Source organism: Arvicanthis niloticus, chromosome 9 (assembly GCF_011762505.2).
Source record: "Arvicanthis niloticus isolate mArvNil1 chromosome 9, mArvNil1.pat.X, whole genome shotgun sequence".
NCBI lineage: Eukaryota > Metazoa > Chordata > Mammalia > Rodentia > Muridae > Arvicanthis > Arvicanthis niloticus.
In genome coordinates this window covers 29,650,368-29,675,287 of record NC_047666.1, presented here as the reverse complement: position 1 = coordinate 29,675,287, position 24,920 = coordinate 29,650,368, and the positions used below count along the sequence as shown (strand labels likewise).

Sequence of the window (24,920 nt, the reverse complement as noted above, 5' to 3'; positions counted from 1 at the left end):
GAGACGCGAAGAATGGAGACAAGACAGAGATTCTGATCAAGTCTCTTTTATTGAAGGGAATTCTGAGCTATTTATAGGCTTTTGCCACGTGCCTTGTAGGCGCGTGGATACCACGTGCCTTGCAGGTGTTGATATGACGTAAGCCTTACAGGCGTCTATAGCGTGGACAGCACGTGCACCGCAATGCCTTGCAGGCGTGACTACCACGTGCACCTTGCAGCTGGGGGCAGTAAACAGCAACACAAAATATGTGGGATATCAGAGTGTGCTTCAGCTGTTGTAGGCTATTGAAAACCAAATCTTTCGTCAGGGTATATGGTTCCAGATGGCTGCAAAGTTGATCTAGCCGCTTTCTGCTAAAGTCGGCTCCCAACAGTATGTACTCATTTTGCCTGAGGGGAAAATTAGCAAGTTGGGCTGACTAGATTGTGTCCTGATCTAACTTGCAGGTGTGCCAAGACAGCTCAGTGAAAAGTTTGGCCCAGATCTCCCAGATCTCCAACTCAACAGGTAAAATGTTTCAGTGGGATGCCACATGTCCCTGCTCTCCAGTGGGAACTTGTCACTGCCAGTAACTAAAATTACAGGCTGCAGCAATGCTTTAAAGACTCCCTTCACCTAAGCCTGTGCAGGATCTCCTCAGGCTCAGATTCTACCTGCCTCAACTGCTTCCATCTGAGTAAGTACAGAATCAGAAGGTTATTAGAACTGAGGCAGGCTGTGGAAGGAAGAACTCTGGAACTGCAGGAAGAGTTTCAGCTTCTGCCATGGTGACACTGAACTCTTGACAGCCTCCCAGCACAGAGCACTGTGTTCTCATCAAGTGCATTTTCTTTCTAGGATATTCATTTCCTTAAGGTCCTAAAATTACTTAATGTTTATAAGATGTCTTTTAATTTCAATGTATTTTTCTGAACTAATTACCAAATTTACTTTATCATTCATAAGTTGTGTGGTGTAATTTCCAGAGAATTTCAGAAGTGATTTTTTTTGTCTGTATCTTGAAAGGTAGTGAGTGATGTTCTAACTTTAAACAAAAACAATTTTGCTTCTGTTGATTATGTACCATAAAAGTAATTTTGTTGATACACTGGCTTCCAAAGTGTGAATAATTAGAAGTTCTGAGAGTCTTTGAATAAGGAATGTGTTGTCTGTTCAAACCTCACCTAAGAAGGAGCTCCTTGCTGAACTTTATAGACTGGAATTGTTTTAAGCTCCTTCCCATTCTCTGTTTAACTTCACAAATTATGTCATTCATTATCTTTGTTCTTCCTGGTAGGAGTTGTCCTGAGTCACTGTGGTGACTGTGCTGTGGTGTTAGGTCAATTTGTTAAGTCTACAAGAAAAGCTTTGTGTGCTATAGAAGGTGTGGGTCTCTGGTTCAGGAGTGGGCATGGGTCCTCTTGGACTGAGTTGTGGATCCCATGTGTCTGCCATGGCTCAGGAAGGCAGAAGCTTGGGAATTTGACTGAGTACATTCCACACAGTGCCAGGCAAACACTAGGCTATGAGAAGCCACAAATCTCTTCTATGGGCTTGGAGGAGATCTCAGCCTGAGGCCCCACGGAGGCAGAGCTCCTTGTTGGGGATCCCCGGTTGAGGCAGTTGACATGGACACTGTTGGTCTCAGCCCTTGGGCACCCAGACACTGATGGGGACTGCAAAAAGACTGAGTTGGAGGGGGCATATGTCTAGACCAGCTCACAGCCGAGAGGGGTGAGGGAGTGAGCTCTGGCAGTGCCCATGGGGTAGGAAGACTCTTGATCAAGGTGACTTGCTTGGATGGGTCATGGATGGCTCAGCTAGCTTGATTGAGTTGGTGGGCTCCAAGGCTGGAACAAAGACAGGTCCTCAAAGGGAGATTGGGCAGTGGATCAGTAGTCAAAGACCCCCATCCAAGTTTCTCCACAGCAGGCACCAAAGACACAAGGAAGTCTATGGTTTAAAAAGATTTATTGTCATGGTGGAAAGTGGATGAAGCTCTACCCCATGTCCTCAGGGCAGGCCTGAGGTTAAATATCTTTTCAAGGAGGAGGGTCTGGAAAGGAATGCTTAATTGGCTAAGCCCTCTGGCCTTTAGGTATCTGATTAATATGGAGATCACTTGAGGTTCTATGGCCTGAAGTCATGCCCTCTACCTATGTTATGTGACCAAAGGATGCAAGACTTTCTTTGGGGGTGGGGCTGTGAATGGCTGAAGCTAAGTGGAAGGAACCGGTGCCCAGGAGCAAGACTGAACTCTTACCATTCCATTACTGTCACCCTGGTGACTCAACTGGGTACCCCACTACCTCTCACAGCCCACTGCCCCACAAGAAGGCCTTCCCAGTCCAGTGGAGGAGCCCAGAGAATTCTTAGTGAGTCAAAGGACAGTGACACAGTTTTACACTGTTGGACTTTGTTGGATTTGATTGTTTCCTCTTGGAAACAAAAAAAAAAAAAATTAGGCCTACCCACAATGTTACAGGGACCCACAATTTAAGAGAATTTGAAAGTTAAAGAGATTTTGGAGTTTTATGGAGACTTTTGAGTTTTACAGAGACTATATATATTTATAGAATCTTTGAAAATTCTAGAGAAACTTGATATTTTAGTGACTGAAAATTTTGGAGAGGCTTTGCATGTGTAAAGGGATTTAAAATTTTAAAGGAGACTAAACTTTTATAGTATGCAGAACTTTTATATTGAAATGTTGATATTAGTAGGATATCTTGGGAACAACAAAAGAGACAAGATTATTGTGTATCAGTGATGTGTTTGTGTGTCAACCTGACAAGGGGTCAACTGTGTCAGCTATGTCAGCTGTTTTGATTTGTTTGTTTGATTGATTGCTTTGAAATGAGGAAAACCACTTGGAAAGAGGGAAGGCAATGTCAGTTCAGATAATTCTCCAACAGATTGACATGTGGGCACATTTGTAGTACATTTTCATGATTGGTGATCTATGTGAGAGGACCCAACTCAGTGTGAGTGTAGACTCTGGGCGGGTGGATACTTACGAATACAGACCAGGAAATCCATGAAGCAAAAAGCCAGTAAGTAGCATTCTTCTATGTCTGTGCATCAGTTTCTGCCTATAATTATCTGCCTTAACTTCTTCCACACAACAACACTGAATGATGGATCCTTAGCAGTAACATGCAAAAAATGCTTTTCTGCATTTTATGGGTTTAGGTATGGTGTTAAGTAACTCAATAACTAATCAAGAAACTGTAATAATCTTAAAGAATTTTTAACACATTGATCAATATAAACTTGTAGCTGGCATAACAGGAAAAGAAACAATTCTCAATTATGAAAAGAGAGAATGCAGACTACTGTAGAGCTTGTCTTTCAAGATTGACTTGTACCATTTTATTTTCATTCTGTAATAATGTATACCCCAACACTTTTAATTGAAATTCTATTTCTCACTGATTTCATATTCTGAAGGAAGACATGGAGTATGCTCCTCCTGACATTATCCCACGTTGCTCTTCTCATGGAAGCAGTTCTTGATTGAGATTACAAACATGGAAGATGTCAAAGAATGTCAAAGAAGATTGTCAAAGAATGAATTTTCCACCTGAGATCTCTGGAGAGGGTTCCACTCCAATGTTCTGATGTTTTGTAATTTATTTACCTTTTATCTTTTTTTACAAGCAGGGATGGAGCTGACCAGTCACTATGTATTGCCTTATCTCTCCAGAGGACAAACATAAGGCACTGGATGAGAAAAAACAGCATGGGAGATATCTACAAAGACCATATTGCTCTGGAACACTGCCATGTTTGGTGTGTTAACAACATGTTCTTCTATAACTAGTGCCCACCTGACACAGGCATGTGGCTGTGTATATGTTCAGGAGGAGGTGACTGACTGGAGCTCAGCCTGAGGCCATTCTAGGTCACACTTGGAGAAAATGGCAGACTGTGGGTGGAATGAGAAACATCTGGATTCACAGATCACAATTCTCAACATTTGCTATATAAATATATTTAAAAATTTGGTTTTACAATAAATTGAGTAAAGATAGCCCCAAATAGAATAAGTGCATACACAATCAATGGGACCTCTTTAATTAGAAAGGACTGGTTCCTTTCACAAAATCCTTCTTATTAAAACTCACCCAAAATAGTAAAACACTGTCTGTAATGTTGCTGCCAGTGACAATGTTATGGATGAAAACCAAGTAGGATGCTGTTCCTGCTCCAGGAAAACCCATACATGGTAAATAAGAAAAAAACATAATCTATGTTGTATGCAGTATTTAATGTTGAAGGAGCTCACACACTGATGCAGTGATCATGGGACACAGGTTCCAGACATGGTTCAGCTTAGGACAAGTGAGATAGTCTGTAGGGTGTGAAGTGGAGCTGAGGTCTTCAGTGAATTATGGTAAGGGGAAAAGAATTGCCAAGGCGGGATGTGTAAGGTTCTTTTCTTTTCTCTTCAGCCACTGTTCTCATATACAATGAATAAAAACAGCAAACTCTACACAGATTCTAACATAAGAAACACCTTTTTCTCTGAAATGGGCATTGGGATTTCAGCCAACAGCTTCCTTCTTCTCTTCCACATCCTCAAGTTCATTTGTGGGCACAGGCCCAGACTCACTGACCTGCCCATTGGGCTCTTGTCCATAATTCACCTACTGGTGCTATTGGTCAAGGCATTTATAGCCACAGACATTTTCATTTATTGGCTGGGGGGAGGATGGGATGATATCATATGTAAATTCCTTGTCTACCTGCACAGAATTTTGAGGGGTCTTTCCCTTTGTAACACTACCCTTTTGAGTGTCCTCCAGGCCATCATCCTCAGTCCCAGAAGCTCCTGTTTAGCAAAGTTAAAGCACAAATCTCCCTGTTACATATCATGTGCCATTCTTATGCTGAGTGTCCTCTATATGTTAATTAGTAGTCATCTCTTGGTATCCATCATTACCACCCCCAATTTGACCACAAATGACTTTATTTATAATACTCAGTCCTGCTCGATTCTACCCTTGAGTTACCTCATGCAAAGCATGTTTTCTACTCTGCTGGACATCAGGGAAGTCTTTTTTATTAGTCTCATGGTCCTCTCGACTTGGTACATGGTGGCTGTCTTATGCAGGCACAGGAAACAGGCCCAGCATCTACATGGTACCAGCCTTTCCCCAAAAGTATCACCAGAACAAAGGGCCACCCAGACCATCCTGATGCTCATGAGCTTCTTTGTGCTGATGTCCATCTTCGAATGCATTGTCTCCTGCTCAAGAACTATGTTCCTGAATGATCCAATATCTATCTCTATCCAACTCTTTGTGATACACATGTATGCCACAGTCAGCCCTTTTGTGTTTATGAGCAGTGAAAAGCATATTGTTAACTTTTTGAGGTCCATGTGTAAGAGGGTGATAAATGTTTGAATATTTATTGATGGGCAAGAATCTTTAACGGGAGCCAATGTACAGGAATCAGAACTGTCAATCACGGTGTGCTGTCTATGTGCTTTGCCAGATGTGAAATATGAAGTTGTTTTTCTGTTAAAGTGATTTATTTTAGCCAACATGATGGCAATCATGAAACGGAATATTTAACAGAACACTTTGAAATATGAAAAGGGTGTTTAATATTTTATTTTTTATTTTGTTTTATTTTTCAATGAGCCTTCAGGAAGCTCTGTTAGGTAGTTCTTGCTCATCTTGGTCTTAGATATCCCATACAGTTTGTAAGTGTTTGACCACTTCAAATATATTTTGATATTTCATTTTCCTGTTGTGTATTTTGACAAATTATAGAAACATTATTTGCCATAAATAATTCTATGATCCAGAAAGATTAGGAATTAAACACAAAGCTTTCAAGAATTATGTACAAAAGTCACATAGTGACTTGTACAGTAATACTAAGAATAACAATATTTAAAATTCTCAGGATTTTAAATGGAAACAACAATCAACAATTAACAGACTATATGACCAAAACAGGGCCTCTGAATGGTGTGTGATAGTGTTCAATCCCTAAGTGCAAGGCAATTCAAGCACAGGGTGCTGTGGGATAGAGCCCTGAACAACAGGAAATATGTACACCACACTGGCCAGCTCCCTGGAGGTTCAAGACTCTATAACACCTCTCCTGAAACACTGTTCCTCTCCTTCAGTCTGCACGAGCACCATGTCTACAAAGGAGACTGAAGCACAATGCATATGGTTCTATTCAGGTAAAGCCCTGCCTCTTTCTGACAGCATCACTGAGGATGAGGGGGCCATTCCTGCTCCTTGGTGGCTGACATCCAGTCAGTTAAGGCCACACTCCTGGCCAGCTATATTCCACCTGTCTGTGGCCACCACACCCCTGAGCTTTGATTCTTGTCTGTGTTTTTTATTTCATTTTTTAGATTCACTTTTAGAATGCACTCACATCTTGCAGCATGAAACACAGTGCAGAAACCAGGGAACAGAAAACCAAGACCAAATGGAAACCAGATGCTCCATGGGAGAGTCGACCCAGAGACAAGCTGTCAGTCAACACTGTAGGGAGAGGACCTTCAGAGCCCTGAGAATTAATAGGACAGGCACAGAATTCACACATCATTTTCTTTTTTTTATTGGATATTTTCTTTATTTACATTTCAAATGTTATCATCTTTCCTGATTCTTTCCCTCCCCAAACCCTTATCTCAAATCCCTCCCCGTGCTCCTATGAAGGTGATTCCCCACACACCCACCCGCTGCCACCTCCCCACCCAAGAATTCTTATACACTGGGGCTTTGAACTTTCGAAGGACCAAGGGCCTCTCCTCCCATTGATGCCTGGCAAGGCCATCCTCTGCTATTTATGTGGCTGGAGCAGTGGGTCTCTCCATGAGTACTCCTTGGTTGGTGGTTTAGTCCCAGGGAGTTCTGGAAGTTCTGGTAGGTTGATATTACAGTTTTTCCTATGGGGATGCAATTCCCTCAGCTCTTTCAGTCCTTGCTCTAACTCCTCCACTGTGGACCCCAAAGGGACCACTTGCTCAGTCCAGTGGTTGGCTGCAAGCATCTGCCTCTGTATTTGTCAGGCTCTGTCAGACCCTCTCAGAAAACAGTTATATCAGGCTGCTATCAGCAAGCACTTCTTGGCATCCACAATAGTGTCTGGGTTTGGTAACTATATATGCGATGGGTTCCCAGGTGGTGCAGTCTTTGGATGGCCTTTCTTTCAGTCTCTGTATTTGCAACTGTGAGTATTTTATTCCCCTTTCTAAGAAGGACTGAAGCACCCAAACTTTGGTTGTCCTTCTTCTTGAACTTCATGTGGTCTGTGAATTGAATCTTGGGTATTCCAAGCATTTGGGTTAATATTCACTTATCAGTGAGTGCATACCATGTGTGTTCTTGTGTGACTCTGTTACTCACTCAGGATAATATTTTCTAGTTCCATCCATTTGAATAAAAATTTCATGAAGTCATAATTTCTAATAGCTAAGTAGCATTACTTTATGTAAATGTACCACATTTTCTGTATCCATTCCTCTGTTGAAGGACATCTGGATTCTTTCCAGCTTCTGCTTATTATAAAAAAAAGCTGCTATGAACATAGTGGAGCATGTATCCTTGTGATATGTTCGAGCATCTTCTAGGTATATGCCCAGGAGTGATATACCAGTGTCCTCAGGTAATACTATGCCCAACTCTCTGAGGATCAACCAGACTGACTTTCACAGTAGTTGTACCTGCTTGCAAACCCACCAACAGTGGAGTAGTGTTCCTCTTTCTCCACATCCTTGCCAGCAACTGATGTCACCTGAGTTTTTCATCTTAGCCATTCTGACTGGTGTGAGGTAGAATCTCAGGGTTGTTTGATTTGCATTTCCTTAATGACTAAGGGTGTTGAACTTTTCTTCAGGTGCTTCTCAGACATTCAATATTCCTCAGTTGAGAATTCTTTGTTTAGCTCTGTACCACATTTTTAATAGGGCTGTTTGATTCTCTGGACTCTAACTTCTTGGGTTCTTTGTATATATTGAATATAAGCCATCTTTTGGATGTAAGATTGGTTTTAAAAAAAACTTTCCCTAATCTATTAGTTGCTGATTTGTCCTGTTGACAGTATCTTTTGCCTTACAGAAGCTTTGCAATTTTATGAAATCCCATTTGGTGATACTTGATCTCAGAGCATAAACCATTAGTGTTCTGTTCAAGAAATTTCCCCTGTTTCCCATGGGTTAGAGGATCTTTTCCAGTTTTTCTTCAGTGTATCTGGTTTTATGTGGCAATCCTTTACCCACTTGGATTTGAGCTTTGTACAAGGAAACGAGAATAGATCAATTTACATTCTTCCACATGCTGACCTCATTGAAAATGTTCCTTTTTCCACTAGATAGTTTTTGCTTGCTCCTTTGTCACAGATCAAGTGACCATAAGTGTGTGTGGATTCATTTCTGAGTCTTTAGTTCCACTCCATTATTCCACCTGACTGTCTCTGTACCAATATCATACAGTTTTTATCACTATTGCTCTGTAATACAGCTTGAGATCAGGAATGGTGTTGCCCCCAGAACTTTTTGTATGGTTGACAATCATTTTCGATGTCCTGAGATTTGTTATTCCAAATGAATATGCATATTGCTCTTTCTAACTTTATGAAGAATTGAGTTAGAATTTTGTTGGAGATTGCATTGAATCATGCTTCCAGCAAGATTGTCACTTTTACTATATTAATCCTGCCAATCCATTAGAATGAATGATCTTTCCATCTTCTGAGATCAGCTTTGATTTCTTTCTTCAGAGACTTGAAGTACTTGTCATACAGATCTTACACTTGCTTGGTTAGATTCACACCAAGATATTTTATATTATTTGTGACTATTGTGAAGGGTGTCATTTCCCTAATTTTTTCTCAGCCTGTTTATCTTTTGAGTAGAGGAAGTCTACTGATTTGTTTGAGATAATTTTATATCCAGCCACTTTGATGAACTCGTTTATCAGGTTTAGAAGTTCTCTGGTGAAAGTTTTGGGGTCCCTTTATTGTACTATCATATCATCTGCAAATAGTGATATTTTGCTATCTTTCTTTCCAATTTGTATCTTTTTAATTTCCTTTTGCTGTCTAATTGCTCTGGCTAGGACTTTGAGTACTATATTGAATAGGTAGAAAGAGAGTGGTCAGCCATGTCTATGCCTTGGTTCTAGTGCATTGCTTCAAGTTTCTCTCCATTTAGTTTAGTTTTGGCTACAGGCTTGCTGTATATTGCTTTTACTATGTTTAGGTATGGGATCTGGATTCCTGATCTTTCCATCTTTTACCATGATGGGGTGCTGAATTTACTCAAATACTTTCTCAGCATCTAATGAGATAATCATGTGGTTTTTTCCTTTGAGATTTATTATATAGTGAATCACATTGATGTATTTCGATATATTTAACCATCCCTGTATCCCTAGGATGAATCCTATTTGATCATGTTGGATAATTGTTTTGATGTGTTCTTGGAACCAGTTTGCAAGAATTTTATTGAGTATTTTTGCATCAAAATTCATAACAGATATTGGTCTGAAGTTCTGATTCTTTGTTGGGTCTTTGTGTGGTTTAGGTATAAGCACAATTATGGCTTCATAGAACAAATTAGGTAGTGTTCCTTCTGTTTATATTTTCTGGAATATTTTGAAGAGTATTACTATTAAGTCTTCTTGGAAGATCTGATAGAATTCTGCTTGAAAACCATCTTGTCCTGGATTTTTTTGGTTGGGAGAGTTTTAATGACTGCTGCTATTTGTTTAGGGGTTATGGAACTGTTTAGATGGTTTATCTGATCCTGATTTAACTTTGGTACCTGGGATCTTTCTAGAAAACTATCCATTTCATGCAGATTTTTCAGGTTTGTTGAGTATAGTCTTTTGTAGTAGAAGCTGATGATTTTTTTTTTTGAATTTTTACCCTTTCTATGGTTGTTTTACTTTTCAGTTCTGATTTTATTAACTTGGATACTCTCTCTGTGCCCTCTTTGTATTCTGGCTAAGAGTTTATCTATCTTGTTGACTTTCTCAAAGCAACAGCTCCTGGTTTTGTTGATTTTTGTATAGTTTTTTTGTTGTTGTTTCTATTTGGTTGATTTCAGCCCTGAGTTTGATTATTTTGTGACATCTACTCTTTGGGTATCTTTCCTTCCTTTTGTTCTAGATTTTTCAGGTGTGCTGTCAAGCTGCTGGTGGATGCTCTCTCTAGATTCTTTTTGTAGGTGCTTAGAGTTTTCCTCTTAAAACTACCTTCATCGTGTCCCACAAGTTTTGGTATGATGTGCCTTCAATTTCATTAAATTCTTAAAAGTCTTTCCAGGCAGCAATGGTTCATGCCTTTAATCCCAGCACTTGGGAGGCAGAGGCAGGTGGATTTCTGAGTTCGAGGCCAGCCTGGTCTACAGAGTGAGTTCCAGGACAACCAGGGCTACACAGAGAAACCCTGTCTCAAAAAAACAAAAAAAAAAGTCTTTAATTTCTTTATTTTTTCCTTGACCAAGTTATCATTGAATAGGGCATTGTTTAGCTTCCTTGTGTATGTGGGCTTTCTGTAGTTTTTGTCATTATTTAAGACCAGTCTTAGTCCGTGGTGCTCTGATAGGAGGCATGAAGTTATTTCAATGTTTTTTTTTTTATCTGCTGATGCCTGTTTTGTGGCTACATATATGGTCATTTTTGGAGACAGTACCATGAGGTGCTGAGAAGAAGGTATATTCTTTTGGTTTTGGGGGTTTTTTAAATGATTTTATTTATTTATTTATTTTATGTAGGTGAGTACACTGTAGCTATCTTCAGAAACACCAGAAAAGGTCATAGCATTCCATTATAGATGGCTGTGAGACACCATGTGGTTACTGGAAATTGAACTCAGGACCTTTTGGAAGGTCAGTCTTAACCACTGAGCCATCTCTCCAGCCCCTATTCTTTTGTTTAGGATGAGATGTTCTTTTTTTTTAAAACAAAATTCACATTTTATTTAGATTGAAATAAACTATACAAAATTGATTTTATTCCCCAAAAATAACAGCAATATTTTCTGTATTATTTTTTAGATAAACCACAAAACATTTATTTCTGTAGGTTTTGCTTATAAATCAAGACCAGGCAGTAGACATAATCATGTAAAAAGAAGAAGAAAATAGACACGTCAGTTGCCTATTTGGATGGCCTCTGGGTCTGTCTTCTCCATGAAGCATAAGTGAATAGCAAAAAAGCCTGTAACAATGTGGGCTCAGCAAAGGAATGTAACCAGCAACAATCCTGTGAGGAGGAGCAGTGCCTGGCTCTGCCATTCTTCCTTTAACTTGATCCTCTGAGGTCCTTCTGCCCTGACAGAATCTACACAGAAGGCTGCTCATTACTTCCTGGGACTGCCTATTACAAGCTGATCTGTTGTTTTGCTTTTGTGATACTGAAGTGAGAGCCTAGGGCTTACACACGCTAGGCAAGAGCTTCACACTAAGCTCCAACCCACTTCTCACTTGTTTTTGAGACAAACTCTCACTATGTAGTCCAGGCTGGCCTAAAACTTGTTATCCTCATACCTCTGCCTTCCAAGTGCTGCTACCACAGATTTTAAACACCTATAACTCCAGGTCCAAAGTCAATGGTGTATTTCATCATGACACAATATAAAATGTATTTCTCTCACAAAACTCATTTTCCTGATAACTTAATAACTGACAACTGAATCAACAGTGATAATGTCATATCTAAAATGACTTTTAACTAAAATATTTCCAGAATGCCACTAGCAAAGGGGCATTTTGGCACACCCAATGTCAACTTCTGGAAGAATGGACGGGTATTCAAAGTATGAGAGTCCAAACAGGGGCCATTTAAATACATGGTTACGGATAGCTAATGATATGTTAAACTGGAGGTCTATCAGCAAGTCATTAAGTGGCCTACTACACCTTACAGCTTTTCTTCCAAACAGCAAAATAAGACAACAGCCATTTTTAAAATCTTTTAGTTATTTTCAATGGTTTCTGAATTATTTGTAGGAAGCTCTGATTTATATGTATAGAGTTTGATGTATGTGTCCACCATTAAATCTAAATCATGTTTTATATCAAAATTTATGTTAAGCAAAGCCAAATTGCTTGACCTCTGGTCTGTCAGAGTATTCCGCAAGTATGCTTTGAGATGTTTCCATCCATTTTCATAGCGCTCATTCTCAACCTTCATCACAGGGAGAATACACAGGACCTTCAACAAAGCATATACAATAGGAAAAACTTGATGTCAGGAAGATGGAGGGCTTCATAAATGGTGGGCGGGAGCTCGATATCTTTTCCTATGTATTTCCACTTGATTCTCCTACAGTGAAGCTCAGCAGAGAGTGTGTCAGGATTGGGTAGGTCACTCTGTACATGTCAGCATGGTGCTCTTCTGATGTGTTAAATTTGAGCTGCCCCATTACTGAGGGTACCAGAGATAGGCATTTCAGATCTCTGAGGTGCTGTTCAGAGAAAATATCTTTAAGTTCCTGAATAATGTGTTCTACTGTTGGAACACTGAGAGTGTCTTTATAGTAACTCTCGGAGGTTAGCTGAGATTCCAGGTTACCTTGCTGGGCTCTCTGAAACTTCCCTGGGAGTTTCATTTGAATGTCAAGTTTGGTTGCTAAATTTGTGGCTTCCTCAAACCAAAACTCATGATAAACTTCGATATTTTCCATCACCTCGTTAAGTGAATGCAATACTGCAGTCAAGCTGCTGACTGCAAAGAAGACATCAGAGGTTTGTCCCTGGAGATTCTTCCCAAAGGCTCTTGAAAAAGATAAGACATTTTTAAGAACAACAATGGTAACAATGAAATCAAAATCTGTCACTGCACTACAGAGTACAAATGCTCGCCCAGCTATATACTTATTCCACCTAATATTCGTGTCGCTATTTATACCATCTAAACATAAGACAAGTGCTTGTAGGAGATCCACTGAGATTTCAAAAGCATCATGCCTGCCTGTCCACTGGGAATGACAAAGCTCCTTCAGTTCTTTAGCCCATTCTTCGCTATTCTGAAAAAGAACAGAAATTACATTGTCAAGTTCTAAAAGCAGCTGTGGTGATCTGATGGAAGAATGAACAGACTTCCTCAATGGTTCCTAAAGCCACGGACACCCCGGACACAGGCACAGACTTGGCCAACCATGCATTTAAGTCACAGGAAGAACAGAGGGTGTAGACAGCCTGGGGATATTTTTCTAAAAGTCTTGTAGCAACAACTTTCATTTTGGAAGAAAATCCACTGGACACAATGTAAGCCTGACCACGACAATACTCCATATTCAATCCCCATTTCTCAGTTATTGTAGTGTGAAATTTCACAGCCAAAATCTCTGCATCGGCTTCATATGGCAGAAATCCCACAAACTCTTCTCTCAGGTTGTGAGCATCATCAACAAACCTCACCAGCACGGGCAGGTGCTCCTCTCCTGCTATGTCCACCACATCGTCTGTAATGATGGAAAAGAAGTGTGAGTCCCACACTTACCTGAGTGTCTCTTCCAGGATGCAGCTCTCACAGATCTCCAGCATCTGCTTCTGCTGAGTCTTAGAGCAGAATAAGGTGTTAACCACCGTGGTCTCAAAGTGCTTCCTTAGGACCTCTTCTCCAGAATTGATGCGGCACTCCAGGAGTGCCTGGAAGTTATCTGGAGCAAAGAGACCCTCTGGAATCTCGTCAGCCTTGTGCCTAGGATGAGATGTTCTATAGATATCTGTTAAATATATTTGGTTTATAGCTTCTCTTGTTTCACTGAATCTCTGTTTAGTTTCTGTTTCCCTGATTTGTCTGTTGATGAGAGTGGAGTGTTGAAGTCTCCCACTATTATTTTTGTGAGGTACAATGTGTGCTCTGAGGTTTAGTAAAGTTTCTTTTATGAATGTGGGTGCCCTTGCATTTGGAACATAGATATTCAGAATTGAGAGTTCATCTGAATAAATTTTTTTCCTTTGATCAGTATGAAGTGTTCTTCCTTATCTTTATTGATAACTTTTGGTTTATAGTTGATGTTATTCGATATTGGAATGGCTACTACAGCTTTTTTCTTGGAACCATTTGCCTGGAAAATTGTTTTCCAGCCTTTTACTCTAAGATAGTGTCTGTCTTTCTCACCGAGGTGAATTTCCTGTATGTAGTAAAATGCTGAGTCCTGTTTACATATTCAGACTGTCAGTCTAATTCTTTTTATTGGGGAACTGAATCCATTGATGTTAAGAGATACTAAGGAAAAGTGATTGTTACTTCCTGTTATTTATGTTGTTAGCAGTGGAATTATGTTTGTGTGGCTATCTTCTTTTGGGTTTGTTGAAAGAAGATTAATTTCTTGCTTTTTCTAGGCTGTAGTTTCCCTCTTTGTGTTGGAGTTTTTCATTTGTTATCCTTTGTAGTGCTGGATTTGTGGAAAGATATTGTCTAAATTTGGTTTTGTTCTGGAATATCGTGGTTTCTCCATCTATGGTAATTGAGAGTTTTGCTGGGTATAGTATCCTGGGCTGACATTTGTGTTCACACATGGTCTGTAGGACAACTGTCCAGGATCTTCTGGCTTTTATAGTCTCTGCTGAGAAATCTGGTGTAATTCTGATAGGTCTGTCTTTATATGTTACTTGACCTTTTCCCTTTATTGCTTTTAATATTCTTTCTTTGTTTTGTGCATTTGATATTTTGATTGTTATGTGGTAGTAGGAATTTCTTTTCTGGTCCAGTCTATTTAGAGTTCTGTAGGCTTCTTGTATGTTCATGGGCATCTCTTTCTTTAGGTTAGAGAAGTTTTCATCTATAATCTTGTTGAAGACATTTGCTGGCACTTTAATTTGTGTATCTTTGCTTTCTTCTATACATATTATTCCTAGGTTTGGACTTCTCATTGTGTCCTGGTTTTCTTGGATGTTTTGGGTTAGGGGCTTTTTGCATTTTGCATTTTCTTTGACTCTTGTGTCAATGTTTTCCATGGTATCTTCTACACCTAAGAATCTCTCTTCTATCTCTTGTATTCCATTGGTGATGCTTGTATCTATGATTCCGGATCTCTTTCCTAAGTTTTTTGTCTCCATGGCTGTTCCCCTTTGTGATTTCTTTATTATTTCTATTTCCATTTGTATATCCTGACTGGTTTTTTAATTTCTTCACCTGTTTTGTTGTGTTTTCCTGTAATTCTTTAAGAGTTTTATTTTGTATTTCCTCTTTAAGGGCTTCTACCTGTTTACCTGTGTTCTCCTGTATTTCTCTAAGGGAGTTATTTATGTTCTTCTTAAAGTCCTGTATCATCATCATGAGACGTGATTTTAAATTTGAATCTTGATTTTTCAGTGTTATGGGGTGTCCAGGACTTGCTATGGAGGGAGAACTGGGTTCTCATGACACCAAGTAGCCTTGGTGTCTGTTGCTTATGTTTGTGCACTTGCCTCTCAGCATCTGGTTATCTCTAGTGCTACCTGCCCTTGGTTTCTCTAACAAGAGCCTGTCTGTCCTGTGTTCCTGGTTGTGTCAGAACTCCTCAGAGTCCAGCTGTCTCTGTGATCTTGTGATTCTGTGATCCTGTGATCCTGACATCCTGTGTGTGTCAGAGCTCCTGGGAGTCAGTCTGCCTCTAGGATCTTGAAATCCTGATGTGACCAAGCTCCTGAGATCCTGTTGTATCAGAGCTCCTGGGAATCAAGCTTTCTCTGTGTATTGCAGGGGTGTGTGGAGAGTCAGAGCCCTGGGTTTGCTCCAGGCACAGATGCAAGCTGGAAGAAACCAGTGCCTCTGGCTGGGCAGGGTTTGTGTTTCCCTTGTTTCTCTGGGGCTCCCAGTTATACTGGGTTTTGGGAAAGATTTTGGGGCCTCACCCATGATCTTGAGTGTGTTAGAACTCCAGTGATCCTGGGTATGTCCGATCTCCTGGGAGTTGAGCTTTCTCTGTAATCCTGTGATCCTGTTATCCTGTGATCCTGGGCATTTCAGAGCATCTGAGATTTGGACTTCCTGTGGGTGTTTTAAGAGTGGCTGCAGAGCCAGTACTCCAGGTCTGCTTCAGGTTCAGATTCAGACCAGAAGTAACTTGTGCTACTAGCTGGGTGTGTCCTACATCCCTGGATCCTGGGGGACCCAGTTACTGCAGGTGTTGGGGCAAATGTTGTGGCCTCTCCTGTGATCATGGGCATGTTAGAGTCCCTGGAAACTGAGCTTTCTCTGGGTGTTGTGTGACTGGGTGCAGAACCAGCTCCCAAAGTCGGCTCAAGGCACAGGCTCAGATGGAACAGACAATGTTTTTTAAATCATATAATGTATTGTTTTCTCACATTTTATTATTACCTCTTAGAAGGCTGTTCTTTTCTAATGAGAGAAAGAACTGGAGTGGGTCTGGATAAAATAGGAGATTGGGAGGAACTTGGAGGAATAGAGTGTAGTTGAGCTGTAATCAGCATATATCTTAGGAGAAAAACAACTTATTTTTAGTAAGAGGAACAAAATATCAGAAAGAAAACAATTTCTACAGTAATTTACCACAGATTTCAAACACCAAGAAAAATGCTTTGAAAATTTCAATCATAAGGAAGTGACAAATGTTAGAGATAAATATATTTACAATGATTTAAATATTTTTATATTATGCTGTGTGTGTGTGTGTTGTGCGGGAATCATGAAGTTGTTCTGGCCTAGTTTCCTTGAAGAACCTTTTTGTAGGATTTTCAGGGTAGAGTCCATCTGTCCTGGAGCACATTGTGCCTTCCAGGTTGTGAAAGACTGAAACACTCCCTCAAACAATGAAGCATTCAGGTCTCTGTTCCCTTAGTAGTCAAAGAAGCATGAAAGCTTTCAGGATGATTGATCTTCTATGTTAATGTTTTGTATCATATATAGCCTACAAATGTCATGGTATCCTGGCAACTACGACTCCGTTGATTCTGACAATAGCCATTATATTCTGTCTCTGAAAAAGTATTAAAAGTCAAGTGACTCTTTATGAAATTGCTACATTTTACCTTTCCCTACTGACCCTCTATCCAGCCTGGTTTAATTACTCATATCCATATCAAGTGACCTTAGCCTGGGAGAAAGTTAGAGTAAGTGGTTACTCTGTGTGTGTGTGTGTGTGTGTGTGTGTGTGTGTGTGTGTGTGTGTGTGTGTGTCTGTGTGTGTCTGTGTGTGTGTATGTGTGTGTATGTGCGTGTAAATTATAAGTCATTATGATATATATTTAATGTATAAATAGATGATTATATACACTATAAAAATTATATATAATGTTAAAGTATTGTATATTACATGTATCTAATACCCTAATAATGTTATATCACTGTGTGATATTCAGAGTAAAGATGCTAAGGTCACAATAGCAAAAATGACAACCTGACTTAAACAACTGCCCTGGCAATGCAGCTCTGGTAAGGCTGGAAAAAAAATACCCTAGGACCATCTGTGTGTGTCACTAATATGGAATAGTGTGTGATGGAGGGATAGGAAAAATGGAGAACATGTGGACAGATGGAAGAGAAAGCAAACCTAAGGGGTCCATGCACTGTGGAGAAATGTTAATGCAGTGAAAGGCAATGCAGTGAGGAAGAGACAGATGTGAGGAGGCCATGGTGTGGTCCTGGCTGCCCCCAAGGACATTGTCTGGATCCATGGTCCTCCTGCAGCTGAGGTCTGTGTCAATGTCTGTGGCCCAGGTTACCACCAAAGTACAACTGATGTCTGTGTTCTGGGCTGCTCTGGAGATCATGTGGATAACTGAGGGACAAGCTCCTGAGTGATTACATACTGTTGTGAGTGGCCTGGGCTGCCATTTAGGACATGGGGACATCTGTGACCCTGTTGATTCTGGAAGTCATGTTTGGGGCAGTGGTCTAATGCAGATGGGGTCTATTTGATGTTCCAAGGCCATGTTACCCTCTAAGGATTTGCAGATACTCCTGATCTGAAGTGCCATCTGAGATACTCTGATGAGTTGGCCACACCAATCAACCACTAACATACTCAGGGGAGTGGGTACTGCCCCTCACTTGCTGAAGCACTCAGGAGAGAATGTCCTGCACTTCCCCTGGGAAGCACTGTAACACACTACAGCTTCTACAACAAGACATTTTAAAATTCTGTCTTATTTTATTTTCTTTGGGGTGTGGGAGGTTGCAAGGATAGAGGAAATATAGAAAGGGTACATGGTGTGAACTTCACAAAAATCAATAACAGTTTTTTTAAAAGTAAGAAATTTCAATCCTTTAAAAGAAGGAAAGAAAGAAAGAAAGAAAGAAAGAAAGAAAGAAAAAGAAAGAAAGGAAGGAAGAAAGGAAGAAATGAAAACCCTAAGAGTTAAATGACGATATTAAAATATGAAGAACTTTTCTAGGTGATAAAATGTAGGTGGTATTAGTTCATAATATTTCACAAAGTAGTTCTTCTGGTATATTAAGTACATATAATGCTAAGTCACTGATATAAAAATAAAATGCCAGGTATCTTTTATCTTTGATTGATTGCTTTCCAATACAAAAAGAATAAGCCCAAACTTTGTGTGAGATCAGTTGTTTTCAAGCTAGGTAAAATTCTAAGTTTGATCAACTTTCATTTGGAGTTTCAACTGCATATAAAACACCTCATCAAAGTCATCACTGTACTCCTACACCAGGTAGGAAACCCTTCCAAGGTGCAGAAGCTCCTCCCTAAGAGTCTGGATTAAGTGAAGAACTTGTATCCTTCATGAGGAAACAGAGGATAAGAGGCAGAGCATCAGTAAATGATGGTCAACCTGTTCCATGGGACAAATTTATTATAAGCTTCTAAACTGTTGAGAAACTGTAGTTTGATACTTTGAGAATCTTTACATTTATATTCATTCATTTTCTGCATCATGCATGGGTACAGTATCTGAACACATTTTCACCTTGAGAAAACATACATAAGATACACATTTCCCATTATAAACATCATGGACACACAGTGGTGTTGGAGAGGACACTTACATTGTTGTCCAACCAGAGTGCACCTGTCTACAGCACCCTTGAACTGAAATTCCAATTCCATCAGAAAAACTGCACAATGACTGTTTCTTGAGTATCTGGAAAATCATGCTGGGTTTAGTTCATGTTGAGTCCTCTGAGTCCTGTCCTCTCTATATAAATTCATACAATATCTGTTTCTGTTTCTATGTGATGGAAATTTCACTTTGCAGAGTAGATTCAGGGCTCATTGCCATTAGTTCATGTGCCAGAGTCTCCACCATCCTGAATACTGAATAATACTTCACTCATGTAGAGGCAACAATTGTTATCCTATATTCAGAAAGTTCTGGGTCTTAGGTTGCTTGTACCTTGGAATGTTAAAAATTGGACATACACATTTTGGCAGATATGATTTTTTTTACTCCTGAACATAAGTAATATGTGTGTGAACACACATGTGTGTGTTTGGGGGATCGTGTAATTATGTATACAAAGTGTTATCTGATTTTGAAAAATACATAAAGGGGCAGTTGAGATATTGAGAAATGTCATTATACAGCACAGATTTAGAGAAGTGTAAGTCATCCAGGCTGTGACAAGAGAGATCAACTTTCAGGTTTTACACAAAGAGAGTTAAGAGAAAACCTTAGCAAATGTTCAGTGTGTGTGGATTGGTGTTTTAAATATAAATCTGATATCCCTACAGTTATAGAAAAGTATATGAGTTAAATAGAAAAGACAAAAGTCCACATTTTCATCTAACTTCAAACAATGCACATTACATGAAGTTTCATAACTCTGTTGCCCCTATATTGGCTCATCTGGAGAAAATTTACCATCATGGAAAATCAAACTTTACTATCATCTCATACATGGATATCAACAGATTAGTTACATGTTTTTTTATTACCAAGAACCATTAGAGGACTGACTGAAGCATAGCTATGGGCTACAAGAATCTGGACACAATAAACAGATGGATTTCCCTGGAATATAGTTCTTGAGTAGGACATGATACTGTCAAAAGTTGACATCACCAGGTAGAAGCTCAGAAGCATTAGAATGGTCTGGAGGGCCCTGTGCTCTGAAGTTGCTTTTGGAGAAAGTTTTGAGTTTTGAAGGTGCTGGGACCGAGTCTTATGCCTGCATAAGAGAGTCACCATGTAGAAATTCGAGAGAACCATGAGACCAATAAGGAAGACATTCCTGAAAACCAGCAGTGTGGAGAAGGTGCATTGCATTGAGAAACAAGATTTTGTGATATATATAAGATTAACAAGGTGAGATTTTGTGTGGCAGTAACTGCTATTAAAATATGGCTGCTGATGGATGTATAGAAGATACTCAGTAAAATAAAGAAACATGAGAGCTGATGTTGGGAATTGTGTTTGAACTTAGCTAAGTGAGAGCTTTGAGGGCAGAGGATGATGGCCTGGAAGACACTCAGAAGACAGGTGGCACAAACAGATAGGCTCCAGAAAACCCTGCGTAAGAAAATGAATAAGTTACATGTGATGTCATCCTGTCCTTCTGAAGACATAAAAAAGTCTCCAGTTATATATGCTGCAAGTAACAGCATCACTAGGTGTATGAGGGCCATGAGTCCCATGGGCAAGTCAGTGAGTCTGGGCCTGTATTGTATAATGAATATGAAGGTGTGGAAGAGGAGAAGGCACCTATTGGCTGAGATTCCAATGCCTATCTCAGAGAAGGCATTTCTGATGTAAGCACTACCTTCCAGTTTCACTCATAATGGAAATGCTTCAATCTTGTTTTCTTTTGTGGCAAATGTGACATATTGAGACTTGTCCCATCTTCCTCTTTATATTTAGTTTCAGATTCTTATTATACCACACCTTTTAAAGAAGTTTGATAAAAAAGTGATCATGAACCCACAACTTGTCAGGATATAGATTATTGGACAGAATCTGACCTGAAAGCCTCCTTGTTGTGGTCTAGCTTCCATGGTACTAGAAAATCATCTACAAGATGAGTGACAGGACACATTCATTGGCATAAAAATACAATTGAGTATATTCTTACATTTGATTTCATGTCTTACACAGGTATTTTCCTTCACTGTATATCTTATCCTTTACAGACTAAGTCTCTTATCGATTCCTGCTCCAGCCTATTGTATATGTAGCCCCCAGGGACCTTCCTTCCTCTCTGTCCTTCAGATTTATTATTACAGGTATGTGTGAATTAGCCCAACCTCACTTCTCTGTGTAAGGTGGTATATTGTGCTTGGGTCATCATTTCTGCACAGATAGCACCCTTTCCCTCTATACCCTCCTTAACTTATAAATGTAGAATTTTCACCTAACAAAAAACCCTCAGTCAGGAGGCAGGTATAGGAGCCATGATGCGCACCAGGCAGTCTACTATGGCTAATCTGTACATCATTGTCTGAACTGAATCCACCTGGAGATAGTCTGCCACACAGTCTGTTAGAGTGATTTATAATGAAGATTTTGATTTCTTTAAAATCATGGAAGTGTTATGGGAATAAATTTTTGTTTTTTCTCAGTTATATGTGGCTGCTTCAAATGGTCCATACCAGTGGTTTATGATTTGCCTCGTATTCTGGCAAGGGCATGATGCCAACGACAGTTAGTTTTTCTACGTGTATGACATTTAGAGTTCCAAGGACTCTTGAGAGGGTATATAAATACAAGCACCCTAAAGGGGTGTGGCCTCTGCTGCTCCTCCTGCTGCTAAGCTTTCTTTTTGCAGATTGCTACTTGTTCCTGAGTGGTGATATTCTGACAGAGAAGATCAAAATTGCCCCCAAAGAACTTGATGCCCCTAATCATTGGAAAGTAGTCTAATGATACAGACATCCCCTTTTCTGTTTACCTTTCTTTTCTACTGTTGGTGGGTTTGAAAGATTGGAGAGGGGGGTAGAAATAGATACCCATAAAGTAGCCACAAGTCTAGCTACAGTGATTAATGGTTCAGATGCCAATGGTACTTACCCATCACTGAATAATCAAATAGTCACTTTCCACTTAAGCATTGACCTTGAAGGGCCATTTATGACTTTTTGGTGCTGATGAACACAGAGGGACTGGCAGTGGCATAGAAATGGAGATGCAATTGAAGAAGCTGATGCTCTGAAGATGCTGGGCCTGCTTCCTGTGCCAGCACAAGAAAGCCACCATGTATCCGATAGAGAGGACCATGACACTGTCCAAGAATGCTTTTCTGAAAATGAACAATGTGGATAACATGTATTGCATGGAAAAATGGTACAAGAGAACAGGACTTGGTAACATATAAGAGGTGGTCTGACAACACATTAGGAGTAACAACAAAAGAGATGAAAAAGTTCCTGGAAATGGATTAATATAAGAAAGATGGGACAAACCAGGACCATAAGATGTCATATGGGGATAAGGTGCTTTTGCTCTTTTCTCATCAGAATTGTCTGGGATTGGGAGTGATGTCTGGGAAGCTTCAGCCAGTAGGCAGTGCAAATAGAGAGACACCTGCAAAAAACTGAACAAGAAGATAGGTGATTTGCATGTGATGTCATCCCATCATCACCAAAGCATGAAAATATCTATAGCTGTGAAGCCAACAACCAGCAGCATCATTAGGTGGATTTGGGCCAGTAAGCCAATTGAGAGGTCAGCAAGTCGGGACTTGTGCCCACCACTGAACATGAGGCTCCCAAGGAGGAGAACACTGTTGCCTGAGCTCCCAAGCCTTATCTCAGAGAAGAAGGTGTTTCTGATATCTCAGGACAGTGAACAGTTTGCTGTTATGATTCATTTTATATGGTCAAGAAGCATAGAACAAACCTTGCAGGATAAAGCAAAAGATACCCTTCATTCCAGACACAGCCTTGGTTGTGAATCTTATCATCATATCACCTTGGGAAAACACATCAGTTCAGCTCAATTCATCTCTCTCTACTGAAAATCCTCAACTTCAGCTCATCCCCAACCTCAGAAGCCATCCCTCTGTCCTCACTGTCCTAACAATTTACAAACCCAAATGTCAGGCTTGCATGTATATGATCATTCTTACAAGTTAACAACTGCTGTGAACCTCAGAACATACCCCTTTTTCCACTGCCTTTGTGCCAGGATCTTTTGGACCTGACCTGGCTTTTATCTGCAGTTCCCCAAGTGTCAGATACACAAACAGCTGCTTTGGGTGGATTTGAATGAGGACAATTACATAAAATAAAGAAATACAACCTCCCTGGTGACAATATGCCTGTGGGTATGACATGGATAGGGTCATTTCTTTCAGTACCTGTTTATTCTTTTACTCTACTCACAAATATTCTTCTTTTTTTACATTTAATTGGATATTTTATTTACATTTCAGATATGATCCCATTTCCCCATTTCCCCACCCACCCAAGAACCCCCTATCACATCCCCTTTCCTCCTGCTTCTATGAGAATATTCCCCCAGCCATCTGCCCACTCCCACATCCTCACCCACAATTTCCCCTACACTGGAATCCACACTGGCATCCAGCCTACACTGGACCAAGGACTTCCTCTCCCACCTATGCCTGACAATGCTATCCTCCCCTACATATACAGCTGGAGCTATGGGTCCCCCCGCCCCATGTGCTCCCAGGCTGGTGGTTTAGACCCTGGGAGCTCTGGTTGTTTGTTATTCTTGCTCTCCCCATTGTGCTGCAAACCCCTTCAGCTCCTTCAGTCTTCCCTCTCACTCTTCCATTGGGAACAACATGATCAGTTCAATGGTAAGCTGTGAGCATCTGCCTCTGTATATTTCAGGCTCTGGCAGACCTCTAAGGAGACAGCTATATCAGACTCCTGTCAGCATCCACTTCCTGGCACCCACATCAACGTCTACCTTTAGTGACTGCACTTGGAATGGATATTCAGGTGGAACAGTCTCCAGACAAACACTCCTTCAGTTTCTGTCCCATGCTTTGTCTCCATATTTGCTCACAGAAGTATTTTGTTACTTCTTCTAAGAAGGACTGAAGCACCCACACTTTGGTCTTCCTTCTTCATGAGCTTCATGTTGTCTGTGAGTTGTATCTTAGGTATTGTGAGCTTTAGGGCTAATACCAAGTTATCAGTGAGTATATACCATGTGGGTTTTTTTGTGATTGGGTTACCTCACTCAGGATGATATTTTCTAGTTCCATCCATTTGAATAAGAATTTCATGAAGTCATTGTTTTTAATAGCTAAGTAATATTCCATTGTGTAAATGTACCACATTTTCTGTATCCATTCCTCTGTTGAAGGACATCTGGGTTCTTTCTAGCTTCTGGCTATTATAAATATGGCTGCTATGAACATAGTGGAGCATATGTCCTTGTTATATGTTGCAGCATCTTTTGGGTATATTCCCAGGAGTGGTTTAGCTGTGTCCTCAGGTAATGCTATGTTCAATTTTCTGAGAATTCTATTACAAATGTTGAGAACTGTGATCTCTAAAAACAGACTTCTTTACATTTGTCCCCTGATCTGCCAACTTCAGAGTGTGACTTTGAACACTCAGAGACTGAGTTCCAGTCACCTTCGATAGAGTGTATGAACAGGCATGTGCCATGGCTGGGACAACCACAAGTGACATGAGTTGATGTCTATTCATTAAACAAGTGAGGGGCACATAGGTGTGTAGAGCCTGTGGGGCACTTGAGGGTCTCTGAAGTGACATCTGCTGGCTCCTTATGCAGTATTGGTGCATGTGGCCTGGGAGAGTTATAACAGCTCTGTTAATGACGGGCCTGCTCTGCCCCTGTCTAAAATAGGAAAGACAGAAATGGGGACAGAGAGCAAGAGTGAAGAAAGATCTGGGCAATCCTCTGCAGAGCTCCCATGGATTTCTATTCTTAAATGTTCCTATGACTCTGTCACCTTGACAGAGTTTCAATACCAGCCAGATCCTGTCACTTATCAAACATTAGAAAAACTAGATTCTCATATTTTCTCTCCTTTAGCATGAGAATTCATAGATGTGGATTCAAATAGAACTACAATTACTATAGCCAAGGGCCATTCCATCATATGGTT

The 24,920-nt window shown here is 40.2% G+C and overlaps 3 pseudogenes; 1 reads left to right on the top strand and 2 right to left on the bottom strand.

Moving 5' to 3' along the window:
• The first annotated feature begins 4,375 nt into the window (after nucleotides 1–4,375).
• Nucleotides 4,376–5,393, top strand: LOC117715405 (vomeronasal type-1 receptor 45-like; annotated as a pseudogene).
• A 6,543-nt stretch (nucleotides 5,394–11,936) lies between these two features.
• On the bottom strand, nucleotides 11,937–17,686 carry LOC117715696 (52 kDa repressor of the inhibitor of the protein kinase pseudogene; annotated as a pseudogene).
• Nucleotides 17,687–19,844: 2,158 nt separating this feature from the next.
• LOC117715695 (vomeronasal type-1 receptor A8-like) lies at nucleotides 19,845–21,884 on the bottom strand (annotated as a pseudogene).
• Nucleotides 21,885–24,920: the final 3,036 nt, after the last annotated feature.